We start from the raw sequence: 20,498 nt of genomic DNA on the forward strand, positions 1-20,498 counted from the left end.
GTGTATTCTGTTGTTTTTGGATGGAATGTCCTATAAATATGAAGTAAGTCCATCTTGTTTAATGTATTATTTAAAGCTTGTGTTTCCTTATTTATTTCCATTTTGGATGATCTGTCCATTGCTGAAAACTCCCCTACTATTAATGTGTAACTGTTGATTTCCCCTTTTATGGCTGTTAGTATTTGCCTTATGTATTATGGTGCTCCTATGTTGTGTGCATAATTATTTAAAATTGTTATATCTTCTTGGATCAATCCCTTCATCATTATGTAGTGTCCTTCTTTGTCTCTTGTAATAATCTTTATTTTAAATTCTATTTTGTCTGATATGAGAATTGCTACTCCAGCTTACTTTTGATTTCCATTTGCATGGAATATCTTTTTCCATCCCTTCACTTTCAGTCTGTATGTGTCCTTAGGTCTGAAGTGGGTCTCTTGTAGACAGCATGTATATGGGTCTTGTTTTTGTATCCATTCAGCCAGTCTGTGTGTTCTGGTGGGAGCATTTAATCTATTTACATTTCAAGTAATTAGTGATATTTATGTTCCTATTCCCATTTTCTTAATTGTTCTGAGTTTGTTATTGTAGGTCTTTTCCTTCTCTTGTGTTTCTTGCCTAGAGAAGTTCCTTTAGCATTTCTTGTAAAGCTGGTTTGGTGGTGCTGAACTCTCTCAGCTTTTACTTTTCTGTAAAGGTTTTAATTTCTCCATTAAAACTGAATGAGATCCTTGCTGTGTAGAGTAATCTTGGTTGTAGGTTTTTCTCCTTCATCACTTTAAATATGTCCTGCCACTCCCTCCTGGCTTGCAGAGTTTCTGCTGAAAGATCAGCTGTTAACCTTATGGGGATTCCCTTGTGTGTTATTTGTTGTTTTTCCCTCGCTGCTTTCAATAAGTTTTCTTTGCATTTAATGTTTGGTAGTTTGATTAATATGTGTCTTGGCCTGTTTCTCCTTGGATATATCCGGTATGGGACTCTCTGTGCTTCCTGGACTTGATTAACTATTTCCTTTCCCATATTAGGAAATTTGTCAACTATAATCTCTTCAATTTTCTCAGTCCCTTTTTTTATCTCTTCTTCTTCTGGGACCCCTATAATTTGAATGTTGGTGCATTTAATGTTGTCCCAGAGGTCTCTGAGACTGTCCTCAGTTATTTTCATTCTTTTTTCTTTATTCTGCTCTGCAGTAGTTATTTCCAGTATTTTATCTTCCAGGTCACTTATCCATTCTTCTGCCTCAGTTATTCTGCTATTGATCCCTTTTAGCTTATTTTTAATTTCATTTATTGCGTTGTTCATCATTGCTTTTTTCCTCTTCTAGGTCCTTGTTAAATGTTTCTTGCATTTTCTCTATTTCTCAGATTTTGGATCATCTTTACTATCATTATTCTGAATTCTTTTTCAGGTAGACTGCCTATTTCCTCTTCATTTGTTAGGTCTGGTGGGTTTTTACCTTGCTCCTTCATCTGCTGTGTGTTTTTCTGTCTTCTCATTTTGCTTATCTTACTGTGTTTGGGGTCTCCTTTTTGCAGGCTGCAGGTGAGTAGTTCCTGTTGTTTTTGGTGTCTGTCCCCAGTGGCTAAAGTCGGTTCACTGGGTTGTGTAGGCTTCCTGGTGAAGGGGACTAGTGCCTGTGTTCTGGTGGATGAGGCTGGATCTTGTCTTACTGTTGGGCAGGTCCACGTCTGCTGGTGTGTTTTGCCATGTCTGTAGCCTTATGATTTTAGGCAGCCTGTCTGCTGATGGGTGGGTTTGTGTTTCTGTCTTGCTAGTTGTTTGGCATAGGTTGTCCAGCACTGTAGCTTGCTGGTCGTTGAGTGAAGCTGGGTCTTGGTGTTGAGATGGAGATCTCTGGGAGATTTTTGCCGTTTGATATTACGTGGAGCTGGGTGGTCTCTTGTGGACCAGTGTCCTGAACTTGGCTTTCCCACCTCAGAGGCACAGCCCTGTCTCCTGGCTGGAGCACCAAGAGCCTTTCATCCACACGGCTCAGAATAAAAGGGAGAAAAAGTGGAAAGAAAGGAAAAAAGTAAGAAAGAGGATAAAATAATATAAAGATAAAATAAAGTTACTAAAAGAAAAAATAAGTATTAAGAAAAAAAATTTTTTAAGTAAAGAAACAACGGACGGAGAGAACCCTAAGACAAATGGTGATAGCAAAGCTACACAGACAAAATCTCACACAGAAGCTTACACATACACACTCACAAAAAGAGGAAAAGGGGAAAATAACATATCTTGCTCTCAAAGCCCACCTCCTCAATTTGGGATGATTCGTTGTCTATTTAGGTATTCCACAGATGCAGGGTACATCAAGTTGATTGTGGAGCTTTAATCCACTGTTTCTGAGGCTGCTGGGAGAAATTTCCCTTTCTCTTCTTTGTTCACAAAGCTCCCGGGTTTCAGCTTTGGATTTGGCCCCGCCTCTGCGTGTAGATCTCCTGAGGGCCTCTGTTCTTTGCTGAAACAGGAGAGGGTTAAAGGAGCAGCTGATATGGGGACTCTGGGTCACTCAGGCCAGGGGGAGGGAGGGGTACGGATCCGGGTTGAGCCTGTGGCAGCAGAGGCCAGCGTGACGTTGCACCAGCCTGAGGCATGCTGTGCGTTCTCCCGGGGAAGTTGTCCCTGGATCACGGGACCCTGGCAGTGGTGGGCTGCACAGGCTCTCGGGAGGGGAGGTGTAGAGAGTAACCTGTGCTCGCACATGGGCTTCTTGGTGGTTGCACCAGCAGCCTTAGCGTCCCATGCCCATCTCTGTGGTCCTCGCTGTTAGCTGCAGCTCACGCCCATCTCTGGAACTCCTTTAAGCAGTGCTCTTAATCCCCTCTCCTCGTGCAGCAGGAATCAAAGAGGCAAGAAAAAGTCTCTTGCCTCTTCGGCAGCTCCAGACTTTTTCCCAGACTCCCTCCCGGCTAGCTATGGCACACTAGCCCCTTCAGGATGTGTTTACACCACCAGTCCTCTCCCTGTGATCTGACCGAAGTCTGAGCCTCAGCTCCCAGCCCCCGCCCGCCCCCCCGCACCCCGGGTGAGCATACAAGCCTCTCGGGCTGGTGTGTGCTTCTCTGTGTGGGAATCTCTCCGCTTTGCCCTCCGCACCCCTGTTGCTGTGCTCTCCTCCGCAGCTCTGAAGCTTCCCCCCTCTGCCACCTGCAGTGTCTGCCCGCAAAGGGGCTTCCTAGTATGTGGAAACATTTCCTCCTTCACAGCTCCCTCCCACTGGTGCAGGTCCTGTTCCTATTCTTTTGTCTTTGTTTTTTCTTTTTTCTTTTGTCCTACCCAGGTACGTGGGGAGTTTCTTGCCTTTTGGGAGGTCTGAGGTCTTCTGCCAGCGTTCAGTGGGTGTTCTGTAGGAGTTGTTCCACGTGTAGATGTATTTCTGATGTATCTCTGGGGAGGAAGGTGATCTCTATGTCTTATTCTTCTGTCGTCTTCCTCAATTCCCCTCATACTTTGGCTGTTTATCATGGAGTCCTAGCCTGGAGAAAACTTTTCAAGTTCATTTACTTAGCCCCTAATCTCAACATAATATCTCAGTTGAGTCACTCCACACCAGTTAAAAAAGAGAAAGAGGTCCTTCCTTAAGCAGCACATCCTAAGGTAAACAAAAATTTTTGGAAATTTTTTCATATAACTAATATTTTACTTTGAATTACCATGTAGGCACCAAACTGGCAATATGCTCAATCTTCCTTGTAATCTTTCTTTTCTCACTGTGGCAGCCCTCTATTGTATATCTGAAGGACTCCATCTCATGGTTCGTACAAAATCAGCTGCATTTTTTCAGTGTTCCATGTCCCCCCATGCAGTGTGTATGTGTGTGCATGCACACAATTTACTTATGAAAAAAAAAGCCCACTTATTTTCTTTGCTTCTATTGATAACTTGGAAACAGGGAATCTTTCACTGATAAGATCATAGCCTTATCAGTACACCTAAGAGAGAAGCGGCCCAGTCCTCCCCATGTTTTCCGTATCAGTTGAGAAGTTGTGTATGGGCATGTGCATGAGGGCTCTGTGAGAGAGCACAAGATTCTGGGATAAGATTGTATATTAGAGGGGCTAATGGTCTTGAGGCTGAGTGAGAGTGCAGTGTGGCTTAGTTGTTAATTGCTTCCTTCTACTTTGGGTATTGTGCAGTTTCAGCTGCAGTTAATGGAGAGTGGCTTGTCCTGACAGTGATTCTTAAGGTTTAGCCTAAGGTGTCTTTAGCATTACAGGCAGACCTGAGCAGCAACCATGTGTCTAATGGGGAATCTCTGCGGAAGGTGGAGAGGGGTTCACTCATTGTCACTGTTGTGCCCCAGGACACAAAGCTTATATTACAGGTAAGCTGATTTTTCAGGCTACGTTTCTGATAGTCATTTGGCAGTAAATACCAAACAAAATTCTTGTGGATTATATTTTAGGCTCTCTTAACATTTGTATTAATTTATTATAAGCCTTTCCTTGCTAAGTTCTCTGTTAGCTTTATACAAAGGAATGTTAATACAGGCTCTGCCCAGTAAGGCTAAGAGGGAAACTTCTCTTAAAAGTCAAAATAAATTTTGAGCACACCTAAATTTTGCCAAAATTATGCTCATTTTACAGTGTTGTGTTAGTTCTCTAAGAAGAGTTAGGTAAAGTTGTATATCCTGGGTACTTAAATTTTTTTCTATTTAATTAAAATGTTATTGATTTGATTTATTTATTTTAAGATGCCAAGGGGAAACTTAGAAGTTATTCATCATCGAGCCCTGATTTTAGCTGAAATTCAGAAGTGGTTGGACAAGTAAGTACCATGTATATGATTAGTTAGGTTATTGTTATGACTTATGTGTGAAGACAGCAAGTATTCCATTAAGATTTTTAAAACTTAAAAGTCTTTAAATCTTTCATTACATATGTCTTCAATCAGATTCTCAGAGGTTTTCTTTTTTTCATACTTTGCTTCTTATATCGTATGGTGTAATAGACATTCCTAGCAGAAGGAATCATGAGGCTCATTGTACGAAACAGGGCTTCCTAGTCTAAGGGGAACCATATGGGCTTTGGTTGGCCTGTGAACCCAGGGAAACTTTACACCATCCTGTGTCTCTGTGTATTTGTCTGGGCAGAGGACCCAAGGCTTTCAGCAGACTTATAAAAAGGCCTGTGACCCAAAAATGCCTGAGCCACTATTGTGAAGGAAATGATCCATTGTTTGAATCTCTGAATTTGGGGGAAACTTTATATTGGAAAGATGTTTACTAATATTTTGTTAAAAAGGAAAGTAGCTCTAAGATCTATAATGATTTTCTTGTGTGCGTGTGTGGGGATATAGCCCTCAGCCGGCCCTGATGACTAAAGCATACCTTTTAGGAAGGTAAATGAATCTGGTACCTGATTTTTTCCATTCTGTGATTTCAGAGTAGAAATCCAGTAGTAGTTGGGCTATAGTCTTAATTTTAACTGGTTTATATCATTATGAAAATGTGCTGAGTCCAGGGAGCTTAGTTTTGTTTTTTCTTAACCATCTTTATTGGCGTATAATTGCTTTACAATGGTGTGTTAGTTTCTGCTTTATAACAAAGTGAATCAGTTATACATATACATATATCCCCATATCTCTTCCCTCTTGCGTCTCCCTCCGTCCCACCGTCCCTATCCCACCCCTCTAGGTGGTCACAAAGCACCAAGCTGATCTCCCTGTGCTATGCGGCTGCTTCCCACTAGCTACTTTACGTTTGGTAGTGTATATATGTCTATGCCACTCTCTCACTTTATCCCAGCTTACCCTTCCCCCTCCCCATATCCTCAAATGCATTCTCTAGTAGGGCTGTGTCTTTATTCCCGTCTTGCCCCTAGGTTCTTCATGACTGTTTTTAAATTTAGATTCCATTTATATGTGTTAGCATACACTATTTGTTTTTCTCTTTCTGACTTACTTCACTCTGTATGACAGACTCTAGGTCCATCCACCTCACTACAAATAACTCAATTTCGTTTCTTTTTATGGCTGAGTAATATTCCATTGTATATATGTGCCACATCTTCTTTATCCATTCATCTGTCGATGGACACATAGGTTGCTTCCACGTCCTGTCTATTGTAAATAGAGCTGCAATGAACATTTTGGTACATGACTCTTTTTGAATTATGGTTTTCTCAAGGTATATGACCAGTAGTGGGATTGCTGGGTCATATGGTAGTTCTATTTTTAGTTTTTTAAGGAACCTCCATACTATTCTCCATAATGGCTGTATCAGTTTACATTCCCACCAACAGGGCAGGAGTGTTCCCTTTTCTCCACACCCTCTCCAGCATTTATTGTTTCTAGATTTTTTTGATGATGGCCATTCTGGACGGTGTGAGATGATATCTCATTGTAGTTTTGATTTGCATTTCTCTGATGATTAATGATGTTGAGCATTCTTTCATGTGTTTGTTGTCAATCTGTATATCTTCTTTGGAGAAATGTCTGTTTAGGTCTTCTGCCCATTTTTGGATTGGGTTGTTTGGTTTTTTGATATTGAGCTGCATGAGCTGCTTGTAAATTTTGGAGATTAATACTTTGTCAGTTGCTTCATTTGCAAATATTTTCTCCCATTCTGAGCGTTTTCTTTTGGTCTTCTGTATGGTTTCCTTTGCTGTGCATAAGCTTTTAATTTATATTAGGTCCCATTTGTTTATTTTTGTTTTTATTTCCATTTGTCTAGGAGGTGTGTCAAAAAGGATCTTGCTGTGATGTCATAGAGTGTCATCTATGACATAGATATGTCATAGAGTGTTGCTGTGATGTCATAGAGTGTCATCTATGACATAGATATGTCATAGAGTGTTTTGTGTATGTTTTCCTCTAAGAGTTTGATAGTGTTTGGCCTTACATTTAGGTCTTTAATCCATTTTGAGTTTATTTTTGTGTATGGTGTTAGGGAGTGTTGTAATTTCATTCTTTTACATGTAGCTGTCCAGTTTTCCCAGCACCACTTATTGAAGAGGCTGCCTTTTCTCCACTGTATATTTTTGCCTCCTTTATCAAAGATGAGGTGACCATATGTGTGTGCGTTTATCTCTGGCTTTCTATCCTGTTCCATTGATCTATATATGTGTTTTTGTACCAGTACCATAGTGTCTTGATTACTGTAGCTTTGTAGTATAGTCTGAAGTCAGGGAGCCTGATTCCTCCAGCTCTGTTTTTCTTCCTCAAGATTGCTTTGGCTATTCGGGGTCTTTTGTGTTTCCATACAAATTGTGAAATTTTTTGTTCTAGTTCTGTGAAAAATGCCAGTTGTAGTTTGATAGGGATTGCATTGAATCTGTAGATTGCTTTGGGTAGTACAATCATTTTCACAGTGTTGATTCTTCCAATCCAAGAATATGTTATATCTCTCCATCTATTTGTATCATCTATAATTTGTTTCATCAGTGTCTTTTAATTTTCTGCATACAGGTCTTTTGTCTCTGCTCTTCCTAAATATAGCAGAGGGAGGAACACTCCCAAAGTCATTCAACGAGGCCACCATCACACTGATACCAAAACCAGCCAAAGATGTCACAAAGAAAGAAAACTACAGGCCAGTATCACTGATGAACATAGATGCAAAAATCGCCAACAAAATACTATCAAGCAGAATCCAGCAGCACATTAAAAGGATCATACACCATGATTAAGTAGGGTTTATCCCAGGAATGTAAGGATTCTTCACTATACGCAAATCAATCAATGGGATACACCATATTAACAAATTGAAGGAGAAAAACCATATGATCATCTCAATAGATGCAGAGAAAGCTTTCGACGTAATTGAACTCCCATTTATGATAAAAACCCTCCAGGAAGTAGGCTTAGAGGGAACTTTCCCCAACATAATAAAGGCCATGTATGACAAACCCACAGCAAACATCGTCCTCAATGGTGAGAAACTGAAACCATTTCCACTAAGATCAGGAACAAGACAACATTGCCCACTCTCACCACTTTATTCAACATAGTTTTGGAAGTTTTAGCCACAGCAATATGAGAAGAAAAGGAAATAAAAGGAATCCAAATTGGAAAAGAAGAAGGAAAGCTGTCACTGTGGAAGTTTTAGCCACAGCAATATGAGAAGAAAAGGAAATAAAAGGAATCCAAATTGGAAAAGAAGAAGTAAAGCTGTCACTGTTTGCAGATGACATGCTACTATACATAGAGAATCCTAAAGATGCTACCAGAAAACTACTAGAGCTAATCAATGAATTTGGTACAGTAGCAGTATACAAAATTAATGCACATAAATCTCTTGCATTCCTATACACTAATGATGAAAAATCTGAAAGAGAAATTAAGAAAACACTCCCATTTACCCTTGCAACAAAAAGAATAAAATATCTAGGAATAAACCTACCTAAGGAGCTTAGTTTTTGTGAAATGCCCTCTCTGTCCATTTTCTGTCTCTTTACAGACTTAATGTTTAAAGAAGCATTTGAATGCATGAGAAAACTGAGAATTAATCTCAATCTGATTCATGATCATAACCCTAAGGTAACATTCTAAATCTGGTATGTATCATAGCTTACCTTAGGCTTGTACTAGTATCTGAACCAAAATATTTTTTCCTTTGTTTATTCTTTTCTTGGGTAGGTGTTTCTTGAAAATGTGGAAACCTTCATAAGACAGATTCTGTAAATCATATTAAATTGTTTTTCACAGAATTAAAGTAAGTATTTGGAACGATTCATGAGTATCATATGCATAATTTTTTCTCTTCTGGTAAAGGAAGTCAGACAGATAAGTAGAGGAGAAAAATTACTTTTCAATATATATGTTTTTAATCTCTGTAACTCTTAGATGCCACATGTACTGGATTTTCAAACTTTTCCCTTTGTAAAAGTAAGACTTTAAAACATGTCATTTAGAATTATTATTTGACTTTAATTTTAGGTTTACATAAAGACTATTAATTGAAATAAATGGTGTCTTTTTTTTTTTTTTTTTTGCGGTACGCGGGCCTCTCACTGTTGCAGCCTCTCCCGTTGTGGAGCACAGGCTCCGGATGTGCAGGCCCAGTGGCCATGGCGCACGGGCCCAGCCGCCCCGCAGCGTGTGGGATCCTCCCGGACCAGGGCACGAACCCGCGTCCCCTGCATCGGCAGGCGGACTCTCAACCACTGCACCACCAGGGAAGCCCAATGGTGTCTTTTTATGCAATGACTTTTTTCTAACTTTTTAATGAAAACTTTTAAACGTTTAGAAAAGTTGAGAAAATTGTCCAGTTAGCATCCTGTACCACTACCTATATTTTACAGTTCATATTTTCCTGTATTTGCTTTATCACTATTTACCATCTGTCCATCCACCATTTATTTATTGTTTTCCTAATGCAGTTTTTTTTAATTAATTTATTTATTTTTGCCTGCATTGGGTCTTTGTCGCTGTGAGTGGGCTTTCTCTAGTTGTTGCGAGCAAGGGCTACTCTTCGTTGTGGTGCATAGGCTTCTCATTTTGGTGTCTTCTCTTGTTGCAGAACACAGGCTCTAGGCACGTGGGCTTCAGTAGTTGTGGCACGTGGGCCCAGTAGTTGTGGCTCATGGGCTCTAGAGCACAGGCTCAGTAGTTGTGGTGCACGGGCTTAGTTGCTCCGTGGCATGTGGAATCTTCTGCGACCAGGGCTTGAATCCATGTCCCCTGCATTGGCAGCCAGATTCTTAACCACTGTGCCATCAGGGAAGTCCCCACCATTCATATGTATTTTAGACAAATTTTGAGGTAATTATAGACATCAGTCCACTTTACCTGTCAGTACTTCACCATTAACTTAGATCATATTCTTTGTATACGGGGTCCCCCCGCATGTCAAATTTATATATAGTGAAATGCACAGATTTTAAGTGTACCATTCACTGAGTTTTGACAAGTGTATACTTCCATGTAATCTTGACCCCTATTAAGATAGAGAACATTTCCTTCGTCTCAGAAAGTTCCCCCAAATCCCTTCTCATTTATTCTTTGTCCCTACCCTCTTGGCAACTGCTTTTTTGAGTTTTTCACTATAGATCAGTTTTGCCTGTTCAAGAACTTTATATAAATGAATCATATAGTATTTACTCTTCTGTATAAAGCTTCTTTCATTCAGCATATTATCTTGAGATTCATCCATGTTTTTGCATGTATCACTAGTTTATTCTTTTTTATTGCTGAGTAGTATGCCATAGTGTAAATAAACTATAGTTTATTTCTTCATTCTCCTGTGGGTGGACACCTGGGCTGTACCCAGTTTGGGGCTATATGAATGTAACATCTGCAGACATTAATGTACAAGTCTTCTGTGGACATGTTTCCATTTCTCAGCAAGTTTTTCCATTTTTCACCATATATGAATATTTTTAGAATTAAACTGTCTTCCAAAAGCCATTTTTTATTTATTATCTCATCAGTACTCCAACATATATGTTAGTAGTTTGATAGCTGGGACATGTGTTCAGTTAGTGACCTTTCAATACACACTTGTTCTTAGGGAAGAAGATGTTACAAAGACCATGTACCCTCCACCAGTTACCACCATTGTCCAGCTGTCCAGCGATCCTGATGGGAAAAAAGTAGACCTTATCTGCGATGCTATGAGAGCAGCCACGGAGAACATAAATCCTCACAAGTATGTGTGCTGTCATTAGTTGGCATCTTTTGAATAACAGAAGTGTGTAGTTTTTCTTCAGCTTGCTCATCTTTCTTATTCTGGTGTACTTCACTTATTACTTCAGGTAATGCCTATCCATACTCACCTCTCTTGTGAAAAAAACAACCCCAGAACTGGAAAATGTGCTGCAGAAGGTACACAAGCTTCAAGATAGAGACATCTTGACAGAGTGTGTGTATCGGGGCCTCGACTGACATCGGGTCTTCGGTCTTCTGGAGATCACATTGACCAGGACCAGGGTCACATCACTGATTTAGCGTGTGGCTTTTTGGTCTCCATTTTAAGACCTGGGGTCCATTTTTTTGAGTGCTGCCCTATAAAGCTTGTACAAAAGAGTCAAACGAGTATATTCATCTGGTGTCCAGTTCTGACAAGAAAACGTATTGCTTTGTCTTTTTGGTTATGTTGCTAGGTGTGTGGGTTTTTTCCCCAAGTGGTTTTGTTCTGTTTGGTTTTCTTACACACTGACAGGAAGTGCTCTACCTGTTCCTGATGCTGTGAGTGCTGAAGAGGCCCTGAATTATTTGCTGCTTCTTGTAGATGTTAATGAATTATATGATCATTCTCTTGGGACCTATAACTTTGATTTGGTCCTCATGGTAGCTGAGAAGTCACAGAAGGTATGTGGAATTACTACTTAGACATATTTCTCATTTTTGTTTATGCGAACATGGTAGTATGAAACAGTGCTGCTGACAGTGCAGTGTTTGGTCTGATGTTAAGGCTGTGAGGACAGGCCTCGAGGCAGATCTGTGAGTCTCCAGGGCCCATAATTCAAGCTCATTCTCTATCGCTGTTCTGGGCTTATCAAAGTGTTTTGATTGCTAGGTTGAGCAATGGAAATAAAATTACTGGGTTATTTTTAAGCTAATAGTCATAAGTGTGAACAAATTCTTCTCTTATAAAGGAAATATAACAAATGATTCATATTCCGGTCCAGTTCTATCATGTAGTTTCGTTTTCCAGGGGAAATTGGGAACCTGGAGAATATGCCCATATGTTAAGGCATTTTTACCAAAAGTGGTTTTATGTAGTTTGATTTTATGTATAATTAATACATTAACACACTACATATTTTAAAAATGATGTAGCTTTTGTTTTATTGCTATAATTATTATATATTTTTATTTTTATAAGTAGTATAGTCACAAGCAATAAAATTATCCTTTAAAAAATTAAAAAAAAATTTTAGGATCCCAAAGAATACCTTCCATTTCTAAATACACTTAAAATGGAAATGAATTATCAGCAGTTCACTATAGACAAATATTTGAAATGGTATGAAAAAGCCATTGGCCACCTCAGGAAATGTGGTAAGTGTTAGGGTTAGTATGTTTATTTCTACTTAAAATATTCTTTGGAACAAGGGAGGGTATAAATTGAAATCAAATGTTAGTTTAGACAGACTGATTTCAGTTTCCACACCTGAAAATGTTAACAATTACATAGGCGCAGGTTATTCTTACCATACATTTTGAAAAGCTGAGGGTAAAGCAAATGTCATTGAATGAATGGGAGGAGCTCCATAGCTAAGAAGATAGAGCAGATGCTTTTGAGTCAAGAGTGATCATCCTCGAAATTCACTTCAGTGTCTTAAAATCAAAATTGGTTGATAATTCACTCTTCTCCCGGTGTTTGCAAACACCTGAAGGAAACCCAGCTTGTCTGAGTGAGTGGCCGTGCCTACTGGCCTTGCTCTGACACAGTTTTGACTGACAGTGATGTGGAGTAGAAGCAGCACGGATGCTGGGTGTTCTGCTTCACCACATCCCTGACCAGTGCCGGAGCCTCAGGCTTCAGCAGTTATGACCCTTTCCTAAGGGCTGAGACGGGGACAAGGAAGAGTCACCTGGGGTGCTTGTTAAGCATTCAGCTTCTGGCTTCCTTGGAGAATCTGTTTCAGCTGTGCTGGGATAGGACTCAGGCGTGTGTATGGATAATAAGCTCCCCAGGTGATTCTTATTAAGGATGCTGAGCAAATACTGGGCTGGATGGTCATTTATCAGGGGTAGTGTAAAATTCCTTTTAAGTAGGACTCTGATTCTAATTGGTGCTTCTCATACCTCAGAATCTGCAGTGGTGCTCATTAAAGCTCACACTCCTGCATTCTGTTCTCCAGATACTCTAATTATGCAGGTCTTAAAAAGTCCCTTGTTGATTTTATGTAAGGACCATTGGTAGAAATGAAATCCGTTATGCTTCCCAAATCTCAAGCTTGTGTGTGTATGAATCTTATTCCTGTAGGACCAGAGTACTTCCCAGAATGCTTAAACTTAATAAAAGATAAAGACTTGTATAACGAAGCTCTGAAGTTATATCCACCAAACTCGCAGCAGTACAAGTTGTGTAGCACGTGAAATGAGGCTGTCCTGATTTTGCTTTGTGCTTTAGTTGGAAAAGGATGAGGCTCCTGAGTCCCTGACCCTGTCCTTGGTTTCAAGGTTTATCTTCAAACTAATTAGCCTCATCTTGAACTTCTTAACTGGGAGAATGGCCCTGACCTGTTCCTCTTCTGAAGAACTTTCCCAGGCCAGAAACCTGGGCATTGTCTCTGGATCCTCCTCAGGAATACCATGGCAGCTTCCATCCTGCCCCCTCCTCCAGCCCAACCTCACGATCATCCTGAATAGTGCTGATCTTTCAGATATATTTCTGCGTAAAGTTTGGTTCGTTTGTTTGAACAAACATCTGTTTAGCTTTTCTCATATGCCAGATACTTTGCTTGTAAGCTAAATGTATTATAATTCTTACAACAACCTGATAGGTGTTGTGCACAATTTTCAAATGAGGAACCACCTTGCCTGAGGACCTGGGACATGAAGTGGCTGACCGGGGATATGGAGCCCGTGCCATCATCACCACCATTTTCAGTTTGTCCACAAATTGCACACGTCTTTCTGTGATCTGGCCCCTGCCTGCTTCCTTATCATCAGCAGCCTCCGCCAGCCCTCTACCTCCCCTTCCTTTAGCCCTCCTGTCCTTCTAAACTCTCGGGTCAGGGCTTCCCTGGTGGCGCAGTGGTTGAGAATCCGCCTGCCGATGCAGGGGACACGGGTTCGTGCCCCGGTCTGGGAAGATCCCATATGCCGCGGAGCGGCTGGGCCCGTGAGCCATGGCCGCTGAGCCTGGGCGTCCGGAGCCTGTGCTCTGCAATGGGAGAGGCCACAACAGTGAGAGGCCCGCGTACCACTTAAATAAATAAATAAATAAATAAATAAATAAATAAATAAATAAATAAATAAATAAATAAATAAATAAATAAATAAATAAATAAGAGGCCCGCGTACCACTAAAATAAATAAATAAATAAATAAATAAATAAATAAATAAATAAACAAACAAACAAACAAACAAACAAACTAACTCTCGGGTCTCCTCTGCCAGAAAGCGATTCCTGGCTGAGGTGCCAAACACTGAGCTCCCAGAGTACCTTGTTCTTACCTTGGTTATGGCATTTATCAATCTGCTATTTACTGATTTGTTGCCCCCACCAGGCTGTGGGTTTCCTTAAGGGCAGGGACCCTGTGTTATGTCTCTCTGTTTCCCTGCCTAATACTGAGCCTGGGGAATAGAGAATTTGGCCAAAGCCTGCCTCTTTGCTCTTATTTGCCTTATCTGTTCCTCTCCTGTGCTCTCTCTGCTTCAGCCATACCAGCCTTCTTGTTATTCTTTCCTGTGTGTTCCATACCCATTCCTGCCCTATGGCCATGGTGCTTTCTGTGCTCTTGGCATGGAATACTGTCCCCTAACTCTTCACATGGCTTCTTCTCCTCACAGCCCTCTGAAATAGCACTCCCATCGCTCTGTCCCTTTACCACTATCTGCCATTATGTTGTTGACCATATTGTGTTTATAAGTCCGTACTCTTTCACCACAAGAGCAGGAACTTGGGAGTGGTTCCTGTTAACTGTTTATTTTTTGTGTTTGTTTGTTTGTTTGGTTTTGCTTGTTTTATTTTTTGCTTTGCTGTGTTACTCCCACTGCCCTGAATAGTACTCAGTAATTATTTGTTGGATGAATACATGGCACATCCTCAGTAAGGTTTTGAATGGAAGAAAGATTGAATTCTCTGGTCATCCACAGGGTTTTTCTAAGTAATTCAGGGAGTTTCAAGTGTAATGACCGAGGCAGCCTACCTTGGAGATTTAAAACAACAGTTATCACCTCTCCTCACCAACCCTTTGTCTCTTCCTGTCCCAGGACATCCGCATTGCTTATGGGGAACACCTGCTGCAGGAGCACCTCTGTCAGCCAGCAGGGCTCATGTTTACCTGCTGTGGTTCCCACAAGAAAGCTCTCAGCGCCTTTTTGGCCTGTGGCAGTTGGCAGTAAGCTCTCTGTGTGGCAGCCCAGCTTCACTTGACCAAAGAAAAGCTGGCTGGCCTGGGCAGAACTCTGGCAGGTAAACACGGTCATTTAGGTTCTCTCAAATGAGAACTTCTCTAATGGTTTTGTGTTTCTTTGGTTTTGTTTGGCAATTTTGCGAATACGTGTCAGGCAGCAGCACACCTTGATGCACTGTCATATGCACTGATAAAGGTTAATCTGGAATGGCTTATTAAGTAGAGTAAAAGTTGAACTGCTACAAGAGTTCCCCAAATACAATGGCACAATAAAGAAAGCAGTTTACTTCTCTCTCTCATAGCACTGACAAGTCCGCCCATTGTGTGGATCTGCCATCTCTTAGGCAGAGAGTTGAAGGTGGATTTTCTCCACATCTGTATTCCAGTCCTTGGGAAGGGGAAAAGCTGGAATTGTGAGAGAACACTCAAAGTTGGAAATGACCTAGCTAACACTTTTCTCTACCTCATTCACCAAACTCACATTTTACAGGTACACCTAGTACAGTGTAGCTGGGTAGCAATGTGCCTGCAAGAATGTAAAGATGAATTTTGGGGTGGGACCGTTCAAATATAGACAATAGATCATTGGAAACCATAATAGCAATTTGCAGAAATGAAGCCAAATGCACAAGCAGTGTGAAAGCAAAGGCAGTTTAGCTGTTTCAGGGTCTAAGGATTGCCTGGGCCGGAGGTGAGGTTATTCCACAGAGTGATTTCTTCGAGTGGAGTGGCATTCCCAGAGTGCCTGGAAGAAGAGAAGGGTAGGACTCTGGCCCTCTCAACTGTGCTAGAAGAGAGTGAGTGGCTGGTATATTTTCCCCCTACCTTTTCAAGAGTCTTGTAAATATTGTTATGATCTCCCCATAAAAAGCAGTCCTGAAAAAAAAGTCCAAACTATATGCTGTTAAATGTACATACATATTCTCTTTAGTTATTTCATATTGTTTTATTCCTTTGGGATTATAAAAATGTGTGAGATTATCACTTTTCTTTTTCTGGCATTTTCTGGTTATTAGATCTGTAGAGTCTTCTGTAAGCCTTTCAATTTCCAAGCTGAACTCTTACAAGTATCAAGAAGTCCTTATTTGAGTCTTATTTTTTTAAATATCTTTACTGGAGTATAATTGCTTTACAATGGTGTGTCAGTTTCTGCTTTATAACAAAGTGAATCAGTTATACATATGTTCCCATATCTCGTCCCTCTTGCATCTCCCTCCCACCCACCCTCCCTATCCCACCCCTCTAGGTGGTCACAAAGCACCAAGCTGATCTCCCTGTGCTATGCGGCTGCTTCCCACTAGCTATCTATTTTACGTTTGGTAGTGTATATATGTCCATGCCACTCTCTCACTTTGTCACAGCTTACCCTTCCCCCTCCCCATATCCTCAAGTCCATTCTCTAGTAGAGCTGTGTCTTTATTCCCATCTTTCCCCTACGTTCTTCATGACTTTTTTTTCTTAGATTCCCTATATATGTGTTAGCATATGGTATTTGTTCTCTTTCTGACTTACTTCACTCTGTATGACAGAATCTAGGTCCATCCACCTCACTACAAATAACTCAATTTCGTGTATTTTTATGGCTGAGTAATATTCCATTGTATATATGTGCCACATCTTCTTTATCCATTCATCCGATGATGGACACTAGGTTGCTTCCATCTCCTGCCTCTTGTACATAGAGCTGCAACGAACATTTTGGTACATGACTCTTTTTGAATTATGGTTTTCTCAGTGTTTATGCCCAGTAGTGGGATTGCTGGGTCGTATGGTAGTTCTATTCTTAGTTTTTTAGAGGAACCTCCATACTGTTCACCATAGTGGCTGTATCAATTTACATTCCCACCAACAGTACAAGAGTGTTCCCTTTTCTCCACACCCTCTCCAGCATTTATTGTTTGTAGAATTTTTGATGATGGCCATTCTGAACGGTGTGAGATATCTCATTGTAGTTTTGATTTGCATTTCTCTAATGATTAATGATGTTGAGCATTCTTTCATGTGTTTGTTGGCAATCTGTATATCTTCTTTGGATAAATTTCTATTTAGGTCTTCTGCGCATTGTTGGATTGGGTTGTTTGTTTCTTTGATATTGAGCTGCATGAGCTGCTTGTAAATTTTGGAGATTAATCCTTTGTCAGTTGCTTCATTTGCAAATATTTTCTCCCATTCTGAGGGTTGTCTTTTCGTCTTGCTTCGTTTGCAAATATTTTCTGCCATTCTGAGGGTTGTCTTTTCATCTTATTTATGGTTCCCTTTGCTGTGCGAACGCTTTTAAGTTTCATTAGGTCACATTTGTTAATGTTTGTTTTTATTTCCACTTCTTCAGGAGATAGGTCAAAAAGGATCTTGCTGTGATTTATGTCATAGAGTGTTCTGCCTATGTGTTCCTCTAAGAGGTTGATAATGTCTGGCCTTACATTTAGGTCTTAATACATATTGAGTTTATTTTTGTGTATGGTGTTAAGTATGTTCTAATTTCATACGTTTACATGTACCTGTCCAGTTTTCCCAGCACCACTTATTGAAGAGGCTGTCTTTTCTCCACTGTATATTATTGCCTCTTTTATCAAAGATACGGGGATCATATGTGCGTGGGTTTATCTCTGGGATTTCTATCCTGTTCCATTGATCTATATTTGTGTTTTTGTGCCAGTACCATATTGTCTTGATTACTGTAGTTTTGTAATATAGTCTGAAGTCAGGAAGCTTGATTTCTCCATCTCCATTTTTCGTTCTCAAGATTGCTTTGGCTATTCGGGGCCTTTTGTGTTTCCATACAAATGGTGAAATTTTTTGTTCTAGTTCTGTGAAAAATGCCAGTGGTAGTTTGATAGAGATTACATTAAATCTGTAGATTGCTTTGGGCAGTAGAGTCTGATTAGCTCTAGTAGTTTTCTGGTAGCATCTTTGGGATTCTCTATGTATAATATCGTGTCATCTGGAAACCGTGGCAGCTTTACTTCTTCTTTTCTTATTTGGATTCCTTTTATTTCTTTTTCTTCTCTGATTGCTGTGGCTAAAACTTCCACAACTATGTTGAATAATAGTGGTGAGAGTGGGCCACCTTGTCTTCTTCCTGATCTTAGTGGAAATCGTTTCAGTTTTTCACCATTGAGTATGATGTTGGCTGTGGGTTTGTCATATATGGCCTTTATTATGTTGAGGAAAGTTCCCTCTATGCCTACTTTCTGCAGAGTTTTTATCATAAATGGGTGTTGAATTTTGTCGAAAGCTTTCTCTGCATTGATTGAGATGATCATATGGTTTTTTCCTTCAATTTGTTAATATGGTGTATAATATTGATTGGTTTGCATATATTGAAGAAGCCTTGTGTTCCTGGAATAAACCCCACTTGATCACGGTGTATGATCCTTTTAATGTGCTGTTGGATTCTGTTTGCTAGTATTTTGTTGAACATTTTTGCATCTATGTTCATCAGGGATATTGGCCTCTAGTTTTCTTTTTTTGTGACGTGTTTGTCTGCTTTTGGTATCACGGTGATGGTGACCTCATAGAATGAGTTTGTGAGTGTTCCTCCCTCTGCTATATTTGGAAGAGTTTGGGAAGGATAGGTGTTAGCTCTCCTCTAAATGTTTGATAGAATTCGCCTGTGAAGCCATCAGTTCCTAGGCTTTTGTTTGTTGGAAGATTTTTAGTCGCAGTTTCAATTTCAGTGCTTGTGATGGGTCTGTTCATATTTTCTATTTCTTCCTGGTTCAGTCTCGGCAGGTTGTACATTTCTAAGAATATGTCCATTTCTTCCCGTTTGTACATTGTATTGGCATAGAGTTGCTTGTAGTAATCTCTCATGATCGTTTGGATTTCTGGAGTGTCAGTTTTTTTCTTCTCCTTTTTCATTTCTATTTCTATTGATTTGAGTCTTCTCCCTTTTTTTCTTGATGAGTCTGGTTAAGGGTTTATCAATTTTGCTTATCTTTTCAGAGAACCAGCTTTTAGTTTTATTGATCTTTGCTATCATTTCCTTCATTTCCTTTTCATTTTTTTGTGATCTGATCTTTATGTTTGCTTTCCTTCTGCTAAATTTGGGTGGGGGTTGTTCTTTTTCTGTAATTGCTTTCAGTGCAAGGTTAGGTTGTTTATTCGAGATGTTTCCTACTTCTTAAGGTAGGATTGTATTGCTATAAACTTCCCTCTTAAAACTGCTTTTACTGCATCCCATAGGTTTTGGGTCGTCCTGTCTCCATTGTCATTTGTTTCTAGGTATTTTTTTATTTCCTCTTTGATTTATTCAGTGATCACTTGGTTATTACGTAGTGTATTGTTTAGCCTCCATATGTTTGTATTTTTACACTTATTTTCCTGTAATTGATATCTAGTCTCATAGCATTGTGGTCGGAAATGATTTTTGATACGATTATAATTTTCTTAAATTTACTGAGGCTTGATTTGTGACCCAAGATATGATCTTTCCTGGAAAATGTTCCATGAGCACTTGAGAAGAATGTGTATTCTGTTGTTTTTGCATGGAATGTCCTATAAATATGAATTAAGTCCATCTTGTGTAATGTATCATTTAAAGCCTTTGTTTCCTTGTTTATTTTCATTTTAGATGATCTGTCCATTGGTGAAAGTGGGGTGTGAAAGTCCCCTACTATGATTGTGTTACTGTCGATTTCCCCTTTTATTGCTATTAGTATTTGCCTTATGTATTGAGGTGCTCTTTACAATTGTTATAACTTCTTCTTGGATTGATCCCTTGATCATTATGCAGTGTTAATCTTTGTCTCTTTAATAGTCTTTATTTTAAAGTCTATTTTGTCTGATATGAGAATTGCTACTCCAGCTTTCTTTTGATTTCCATTTGCATGGAATATCTTTTTCCATCCCCTCACTTACAGTCTGTATGTATCCGTAGGTCTGAAGTGGGTCTCTTGTAGACGGCATATATACGGGTCTTGTTTTTGTATCCATTCAGCCAGTCTGTGTCTTTTGGTGGTAGTATTTAATCCATTTACATTTAAGGTAATTATCGATATGTATGTTTCTATTCCCATTTTCCTAATTGTTTTGGGTTTGTTATTGTATATCTTTTCCTTCTCTTGTGTTTCCTGCCTAGAGAAGTTCCTTTAGCATTTGTTGTAATGCTGGTTTGGTGGTGCTGAACTCTCTCAACTTTTGCTTTTCTGTAAAGGTTTTAATTTCTCCATCAAATCTGAATGAGATCCTTGCTGCGTAGAGTAATCTTGGTTGTAGGTTTTTCTCGTTCATCACTTTAAATATGTCCTGCCACTCCCTTCTTGCTTGCAGAGTTTCTGCTGAAAGATCAACTGTTAACCTTATTGGAATTCCCTTGTGTGTTATTTGTTGTTTTTCCCTTTCTGCTTTTAATATTGTTTTTTGTATTTAATTTTTGATAGTTTGATTAATATGTGTCTTGGTGTGTTTCTCCTTGGATTTATCCTGTATGGGACTCTCTGTGCTTCCTGAACTTGATTGACTATTTCCTTTCCCATATTAGGGAAGTTTTCAACTATAATGTCTTCAAATATTTTCTCAGT

General features: G+C 39.7%; 1 pseudogene; it reads left to right on the forward strand.

Moving 5' to 3' along the window:
* Positions 1-20,498, forward strand: part of LOC129391727 (elongator complex protein 1-like) — a 542,951-nt pseudogene that overhangs the window by 489,940 nt on the left and 32,513 nt on the right.

Source organism: Physeter macrocephalus, chromosome 21, assembly GCF_002837175.3.
Source record: "Physeter macrocephalus isolate SW-GA chromosome 21, ASM283717v5, whole genome shotgun sequence".
Classification (NCBI taxonomy): Eukaryota; Metazoa; Chordata; class Mammalia; order Artiodactyla; family Physeteridae; genus Physeter; species Physeter macrocephalus.